Here is an 8,462-nt window from a genome sequence, read left to right on the forward strand (position 1 = left end):
AACATCGCCCTGAAAAATAGCTATCCGGTGTCAAATCGTCCAGCACATCGGCCTAGACGATTTGGCGATCGTCCAGGCCAATTTGATCGTGAAATCAAGTCATAATTGCTTTCCTTAAATTCCAGAGAAATTTTGAAAAATTGACCTGGATCGTCCTAGACGATCCACCTGGACGATGTCCAAAAATAGGTTATTTCTAATTAGATTTGGCGATAGATTCTTTCTAAATTGTACCTATCGTCCTGGCCGATACAAAATCGTTCAAGACGATGTGTTTTGCATAATGACGGCTACTTTAATGAGGATGCCCTAATTAGGGTTTCTGCTTTTGGACAGATCGTCCCGGACAATGTTACCAAAAATAGAAATCTTTAGAGAGCAACAGAAAATCTTCCAAGTTACAAAACATCAGGAGCCACACCAAATACAATAGACTCAAGAAAGGAAAAAATGAATAAACTGACTCAGACCTAGTCTACCCAATCTTGAGCTGGTTCCAAATTGCAGTCTGATCGTGTGGACGTGAAATGTTAGTAAATAAGGTCGTCATAGAGAAATAAGAGTGTTTGATATCATCAAAATCATAAACCATGAAAACAGTACCGCAATAGTTGTGCATTTGATAGATTTTCCCTAATATTCACACACCATTTAAATTAAAAGAAAATTTAAAATTAAAATTTTTTACACCCTACTATATGATTCCCTCGAACCATACGATATGCACATCCCTACACAAATCTCAACCTTCCATGAAATCAAGGACCCTAATCTAATCAAATATTAGTGATTGTACTATATGAATTACTATTCATTCTACATAATACACGAGTCAAAAGTCTTTGGATGAATTCAAATCAATCCGTCTAATATTAATTGACCTATCATACTATATGAACACATATTCCTACTATACAAAACTTTTGGTCAAAGTCATATAATTGGCTCATAAGGAATAACACTTTTCATAAGATCACTCAGTACGATACATATCGTATTATATGATTTGACCTCTTTTTTTTATAAGTCATCCAAAATATTTCAGTTATCTGATCATATTGTACGATCTCTAATCATACTATATGATTAGATTAAAACTCTATAAATTGGAGGGAATTCTAAAGCTTAACTCATCCAATATTTCAAGTCCTTCTTCCCTCTTGATTCATACTTTCAATTGCTTAAATAGCCAGAGGAGGCAAGCGTGGTTGACTGACTCAAGGAAGCTCTTCCTCTTACCACCCTATCAATAATCACTTCAAATCTGCAGAAGATAAAATTGTATATTATCGATACAACAAAGCACACATCACTCCATCAAGAATTCTGAATTAATAAGCCTTGAATTATGAGGAGATGAATCTCTTCGCATCCACCTCTCTTCAATTCCATCTTACCTTCGCCTTTCCCATCAACTATAAACTCCTCTATGAATGCTTTACAAATCTAAGAGTTGGTGTTGCTACTTCCATTATGATGTCATATGTTTGTAGGCAGTCCGTAGAAATAACTAAGAAAGACTTAGGCACATATCTCTACCAATCGACAGAAGGACCTCAACCCTAATTAATGGCTTTTAAGGGATATTTTGATTGGAGTTCTATCAATTTATATTACAACTTAGAATTCAAGATTGAGTTATATGTAATATGATTTTTTTATGATAACAAAATATTATTGTTACGATTACTATTTCTCCTAATATATATTGAATATATTTTTGTTTATTTTGTGTGTATTAATATTTTAGGAAAATCATACTCCAAACTACTGAAGACTTCAAGACGGTAGAATAAGATTTCATATAATGAAGTAAGTAATTTTTATTTTTTTGAGTTCGAGTGAGTGTGGCTGTAATTGGTTAACTGTGCACAGACATAGGGGAACAGTTAAAATTGAAATTGAAAAGTTTTTTACCCGACTCATAATATACAATGTCAATTCATATAGACGGCTGACTGTGTAAGAAATAAGCTTCATACCAAATCATCCTATGATTTTTGAACGGTTCGTACAGATGATTTAGATATCATAGAGATGACTGATAGAGTACAAAATAAGCTTTGTATAAGATCATTCAGATGAATTTTAATTGTTCGTACAGACAATCTAAATATTATACAGATGACTAACAGTGCACATATAAGCTTTATACAAGATCATCTAGGCGAATTTAAATTATTCGTACATATGATCTTTATATCATATAGATGACTAACAGTGTACAAAATAAGCTTTGTACCAGATCATCCAAATGAACTTTAACTGTTCGTAGCAACGATATGTAAATCATACAGACGACTAACAGTGTATGAAATAGTATTTGTACCAAATTGTCCCATAATTTTTGAACTGTTTATATAGATGATCCACGATCATATTGTAAGATCTAACTTGTTTTTACTTTGAAAATTCAATTTATCAACATTTTTTATGTTTTTTTCTATATAATGATTCCTAGAAACTGTCTTAAAGACATATTTGTTGTGAATTTCACTTGAGTGTAAGAAAGAGAGTGATTTGGGAGAGAATTTGGGAGTGGAGTGTGAGAGATCTTGCAAGAGGAAACTGTGAAGGATTCACAAGGTTGCTCAAAGGAGAGGGTATCTTAGTTGTTTTTCAAAACTCTGTCCTACTTCATTGAAGAATCTTAAGAGATTATCTCCAAAGTAGATTAGATACTTTGCCTTCACCATGAGGGTGAAAAAGGATGACTAAACTCTACCTTCACCAAGAGGGTGAAAAAGGATGACGATTTGCCTTCATTAGGAGGGTGAAAAAGATTGATGGTTCTTTGTCGCACTGGTTGGTGGAAGAGAGGTTTTGTAAGGGCTTCACTCTTTACTGTGTGAGCGAAAGGAGAGTCACTTGTGGTTAGGGTAATACCTGGATAAAGAGTCTCCAAGGAGTGGATGTAGGTCTAGTTGGACCGAAACACTATAAAATTTGGTATTCTTCTGTTCTTTTACTTTTTATTGTATTTTTATTTTTTGCACTTTATTATTACTATGGTTGAAAAATATTTTGTGAAAATTTATATCTACAAACAACCGCATACTTCAGGATTATTGACTAAAATTTCTTTAAATGATTTTCTAAAATCTAAGAGATTTTTTAAATTACTAACTTAACCCCTCCTCTTATTTAGCCTTGGGACAGTTCTATTAGGTCTAACAACCTGTATGAATTTTCAAGTAGTATCAGAGCCTATTTCAAAAATTAAGGTTTAGATAACTTTTTAGAAAAATGATCATGACTACTTTTAGAAACTGAAATGCTCCTGAAGAATATTCGATCACTAGACCATTACTATTTGATAACATTCTTTTCGACTTTTAGAAAACTCGTATGTCTACTTTTTTATAATCACTTGATTATAGCATTTGGATTTTAGTACATGAAGATCACACTATACCCAATAGGCTTGTTGATGACATTGGGATTGAAACACAGTTTATTGATTGGACTAGAGAAAAAAAAATTAGCTCAGTTAAACGCGAAATGTTTAAATAGTTTTTTCTGTGCCCTAAAATCCGAGGTCTACATACGTGTTTCAACCTGTAAAACTGGAAAAGAAATTTGAGATAGACTTTACATAACGTATGAAGGAACTAAAATGTAATATACAACTCACTAAAGACTTTTCAACTAAATTAAAAGTATTTATTTCCAATGACTAAATCTCAATGAGAGCTATAAGTAAATGGTAAATCTTACAATTTAAATTAGCCATCGTAATAGTCAACATGAAGTAAAAAACTTTATTGCCCACTTGAGTGACATAAGTAGGTGAGAGAGAACTTCCAAAATAGTACCCTATTTGAAAAAGAATAAGAATGAATCAAAGAAATGAATATTTAAACAAAGTACAACAAAATGCACAAGTGTGAACATCTTTATTACCAATGGTGCCCCATCAATTTGCAATCACATAGCATAGTGACGTCATACAATGTATCATGTTAGATGTCATGAGCCTAATGTACAATAAGGTTTTGATGATTATAAACATTATATTAGTTTAGTTAATCCACATTTCAATCTAATATGCATGCCATTTTTTTAAACTAATATTTCAGGTAAAATGCATAAGGCAAAGTAATATTCAATAAGAGACAAGAAGAATAAAAAGATCTCAAATTTGCAAAAAGAAAATACAGAAACATTATTAGTGTGTGTGTATGGTGTCATTTTATATTCCCTTTTTTAAATCAATTTTGGTATAAGTTGATAAGCAGGTTACTTGCAATAAAAATATGCTAGTTCTGAATTAAGCAAGACCGATTTATATGCATGTGCACATGATGTTCAGATAATAAAGAAGTGAGTTGAGTGTCGATCCCACGAAGACTTGTACTATCCTAGTTCTACTCTAGTATTGTTTATTTGAACCACAAGATTTATATTACTAATCTAAATGAAAAAGAGTTTTCAAAAGTTCCTACTTCAAGTGCAGAAACAAAAATGCCAATAAATGAAGGTATTTTGAACCTATAATAGTGAAGAAATGTATGGCTGCTAAAGTTTGACTCCTCTAATATGTGTTGTAAATCAGAGCAAAATCATTCTTCAATCTTTGTTAAGCTTGTAAGAGTTTTAAGTAAAGATTTTACACTTCACTACAATAATTTTATCTACTTAGAATCCAAAATCCGAGCCATCATATATCAATGTATGGTAGTGTTTTGTTTATTTTCCAATTTATTCATTTATTTCTTCATCAAGGCAATAATACATAATAGGTTTTAAGTTAGAGCGCGACCGATGCAATAACTAAATTAAGATTGAGAGAATTGAAAATAGTATTGAACATCGCAAGCAATAGAGTCTACTTAAGTAAATCATGATTTCTCACACATTACAAGCATAGAATATGTAAATTAGGCATCCATAGATTGAAAAATACACAACAATTTTCATTTAACAATAAAAATAAAATACAAAAGAGTAGTTTGTAAGATATCACCCAAAAATGCCTTTACATTTGATTACAAATACTTTTAGCTCACAATTTTTTTTTTTCAGAATAAATGCAATTTGCATTAAAAGAAAAAATACCAAGATACAAACTATTCAAATAAAGTCAACCTATCACATTCCTCCTTCAACAAAGAAACAAATGAATGAGGAATATTATTCCAACTAAAAATATCCCAAATGAAATTATACAAAGTAGCTAAGTTAGCACAATAATCAGAAGTACCTAAGTTAGTACAATAATCAGCTAATTTATTACAACTACAACTAACAAAATGAAATAAACATTATTGAATTCTTGAAAGAATAGCAAATCTTCATCTTCATGTCCTCCAATCAACTTCTTCGGTTCGCTATACACTTTGTGAAGAAAGTTGATCACATTATGATTGTCACCATCAATAATAATACCTTCCGCCTTATGCATCCATCCTTGTACAACATCCTTCAATGATTTGAAAGCGAGTAATTCCAACTGTGCAATATCCCAATGAACATAACCAAATCCAAAGGCCAACAAGAATCTCCCTTTATTATCTCTAACAACTCCACCAACACCCGCCCTATTAGATCTCCACAAAGAAGCATCAATGTTAATCTTAAACCACTCGAGAGAAGGAGGGTGCTAAAAGTCAGAACACAGTCGGGAATAATGATTAGCACCCCAGTAATCCGAGATGATTTCCTTCTGATGTGCAACAACCACAAAACTGATAACTTTAGCAATAATAACCGCAACACTATCCTCCACACCATCATGCTTCACTTTATTTCTATTATTCCAAGAAAATCATAGCAATGTCAAATACAACTTGACAATGAATGGATTCCTGACAGCAATCCTCTCAAAATCCCACAAGCATTCCTGAAATGAACAGAAAACCGAAAACATGAATCCCCATGTATTCAGCAATCTTATAACATAAATAATCTTTGGACAAGTAGCAGTAATATGATCAGTGTTTTCAACTTCATCACAACCCCTTGGACATAAATTACTATATGTTAATCTTCTATGCATAAGGAATTATGTTGTTGGAATAACATTTCCGCATATACGCCGCAAGAAAAGCTCTACACGGGTATTAAGCTTCAATTTATTTACCCATGAACCAACGTAACAATCCCTATCTTCATCCAACCAAACTTCTGTAATCAGGGCCGAAATAGTCTTGACAGTCATTAAACTCCATACAATCTTCAACCAAATCTAGACATATCTCAACTGAATCGTCTTCCCTTAAACAATCCCACCCCTATATTCTCCGCTGACTCTCTCACACTATATTGCATAATAAACAAATGGCCCGCCTTTAAAAAATTCGACCAAAAACCTATTTATATTCAACACAATAACTAATACTAGAGCAAGTGTAAAGAAAAATTATTATGTCCTGACAAAAGATCGAGCATACCGAGTGTACCGAGCGCAGTATCAAGCAGGGTACCTAGTATTAAACAGAAAACTTAGTTTCTATTATTTTAGTTTCTTTTATTACTTTGCACGTGTATTCACCCTATTGGTGCTATTACTTTTTCCTATCTGTAACTCTATATTAGTAGCATTGTACTCTCTGTTAAGTGAATATAATAAAATTCTTTTCTTCCTTATTCACCGTCTTCTTGTTCTTTCTTGTCTTCGTTGCTCTGCTTCGGCTTTCACCTAGTGCCCAAGTGACATGTCGCTTTTTTATTGATCTGAACGCATTCGGTGTCCGGACACAATAATTACTCCATGATAACAACCAGGAAAATTTTGAAATTTCCAAACTTGAGCGCTGCCGTGCCCCGACACCAAGCACTCTGAAATTTTGGAATTAATTTGGCGTGAATGTGCTGTTGGAAGCGTGGCAATGCACTGCGCAACAGGCACAAGGAATGGGTTTCCATTCATATATCACAGGCAAACAAGCGTCATTACCATTAATCTTGATATGGATTTCATCAGAGAGAACCGAAGAGGTTGATATATGTATGCTAACCCTAGCTAAGGTAAGGTGAGATCTACCGGCTATGAGACGGTGAGAGGAATTCTGATTTTGCTAGGAATCTTTGAGATCCAACTCTCCAACTAGAAGCAAAGCAGAAGATTTGGGAACTTAACTCAACTAGGAACCTCCTTGAAATCGTCCTTGACAGGGGTAAAATCCAGGGACCAACGTTTGAATTGAAAGAGCCGGCAATAGATAAACCAAAGAGCCCCATTAAGGACCATTTCAAGGTCTTCCAGGCAGGCAAAATCAAGCAGAAAAACCCTCAGATAAGGAGAGAAGATTGAGTTTGCCTTTTAGCTTCCAAAGCTTCGTTGCCGCTGGGAGAAGTTTACCGTAGGAAGACCTTTTACCGATAGGATAACCGACGAGGGCTTGGTTCCATACACAGGCACCCTCCGCGATTTCATCATCAGAGAATGAAATATGGTCTTCCGGAGAAAGCATATAATGCAGTAAAAAAGATTTTGCGGAAAGGGTGTTCTCTGTTAGAAGCCCTTCTGAGTTTAGAGAAGGTCGAGATGGAGATGATCAAGCTGACGAAGCCATCAAAACAAGCAGAGCAGACTCCGAAGGGCCGGTCAAAAGGAGGGGAACATCAAAATAGCTGAAAAAACTTGGAAGCGAAAGAGCGGAAGCGCGAAGAAAGCAGGCGGCGGCATGGTTTTCTCATGCGAAACACAGAGCTGGCTGCTGCAGCTCGTTCCGCATTTTGCTACTCCTATTCGTTCCCGCACGCGACCAAGATGTTCCTCGCCGTCGTGGAGCTGAAAATGAAGCTAAATATATTAGGAGATGCCGGCTAGGGCATCACGCCGATATGACAAGAATCCTGTTTTTAGTTCCGACTGTTACACCTTCCATTGACATGGTTTGATTGCCCCGGCTCTATTTTCTAGTTTTTAATGAAATTTTCAGAACAGCAAATAAAGAAAAAAATTTCTTCTCAAATTCATGGAAATACAGAAGATCACTGGACTTTATTTTGAAGAAGTGGTCTTACTAAACAGCAAAATAATTCTTTTTTCACCGATTCGATTTAGGCGTAGAAATTAAGGAGATCTTTGTCCTTCAAAGAAAAAGTTAAATTTTGTTTGGTATTAACTGAAGACAAAGATGATTAATTCTGACTAACCATATCAATCAAACCATATGATAAAATACAAAAACTTAGGCTCTTAAATGAAATTAATTGCTTTAAATATCTCATTACTACCAAATTCGGGCAAACATTAGCTGAAATAAATTTTTTATTTCACTACCTCTCTATTGACATTTTTTTTACCGCCTGCAACCTTTTGTGTGCTGTGACCTCTTCTCTGGGTTAGAAAATTTTAAACTTTTTATTTATGTTTTACTGTCACTCATGAGGTAAGCTATTTTTGGTGAATTTTATCAGACCATCTTTAAATTTTTTTTTTTTTTTCATTTTTGATACGTTATAATGAAATTATCTTGATTGGGCACGAATCTCGATGCAAAACCCAATTTGGA

At 34.1% G+C, this 8,462-nt stretch overlaps 1 long non-coding RNA gene across 1 annotated transcript; it reads right to left on the reverse strand.

Annotated features, from left to right (window-relative positions):
- Positions 1-5,030: 5,030 nt before the first annotated feature.
- On the reverse strand, positions 5,031-7,880 carry LOC110092269. Its single transcript, XR_002302575.2, has 3 exons — positions 6,641-7,880; positions 6,393-6,425; positions 5,031-5,842 (listed from the first exon to the last, which is right to left on the reverse strand). It is a non-coding gene; the product is annotated as an uncharacterized LOC110092269 (long non-coding RNA).
- Positions 7,881-8,462: the final 582 nt, after the last annotated feature.

The sequence above is a fragment of the Dendrobium catenatum genome, unplaced genomic scaffold, assembly GCF_001605985.2.
Source record: "Dendrobium catenatum unplaced genomic scaffold, ASM160598v2 fragScaff_scaffold_406, whole genome shotgun sequence".
Taxonomy (NCBI): Eukaryota; Viridiplantae; Streptophyta; class Magnoliopsida; order Asparagales; family Orchidaceae; genus Dendrobium; species Dendrobium catenatum.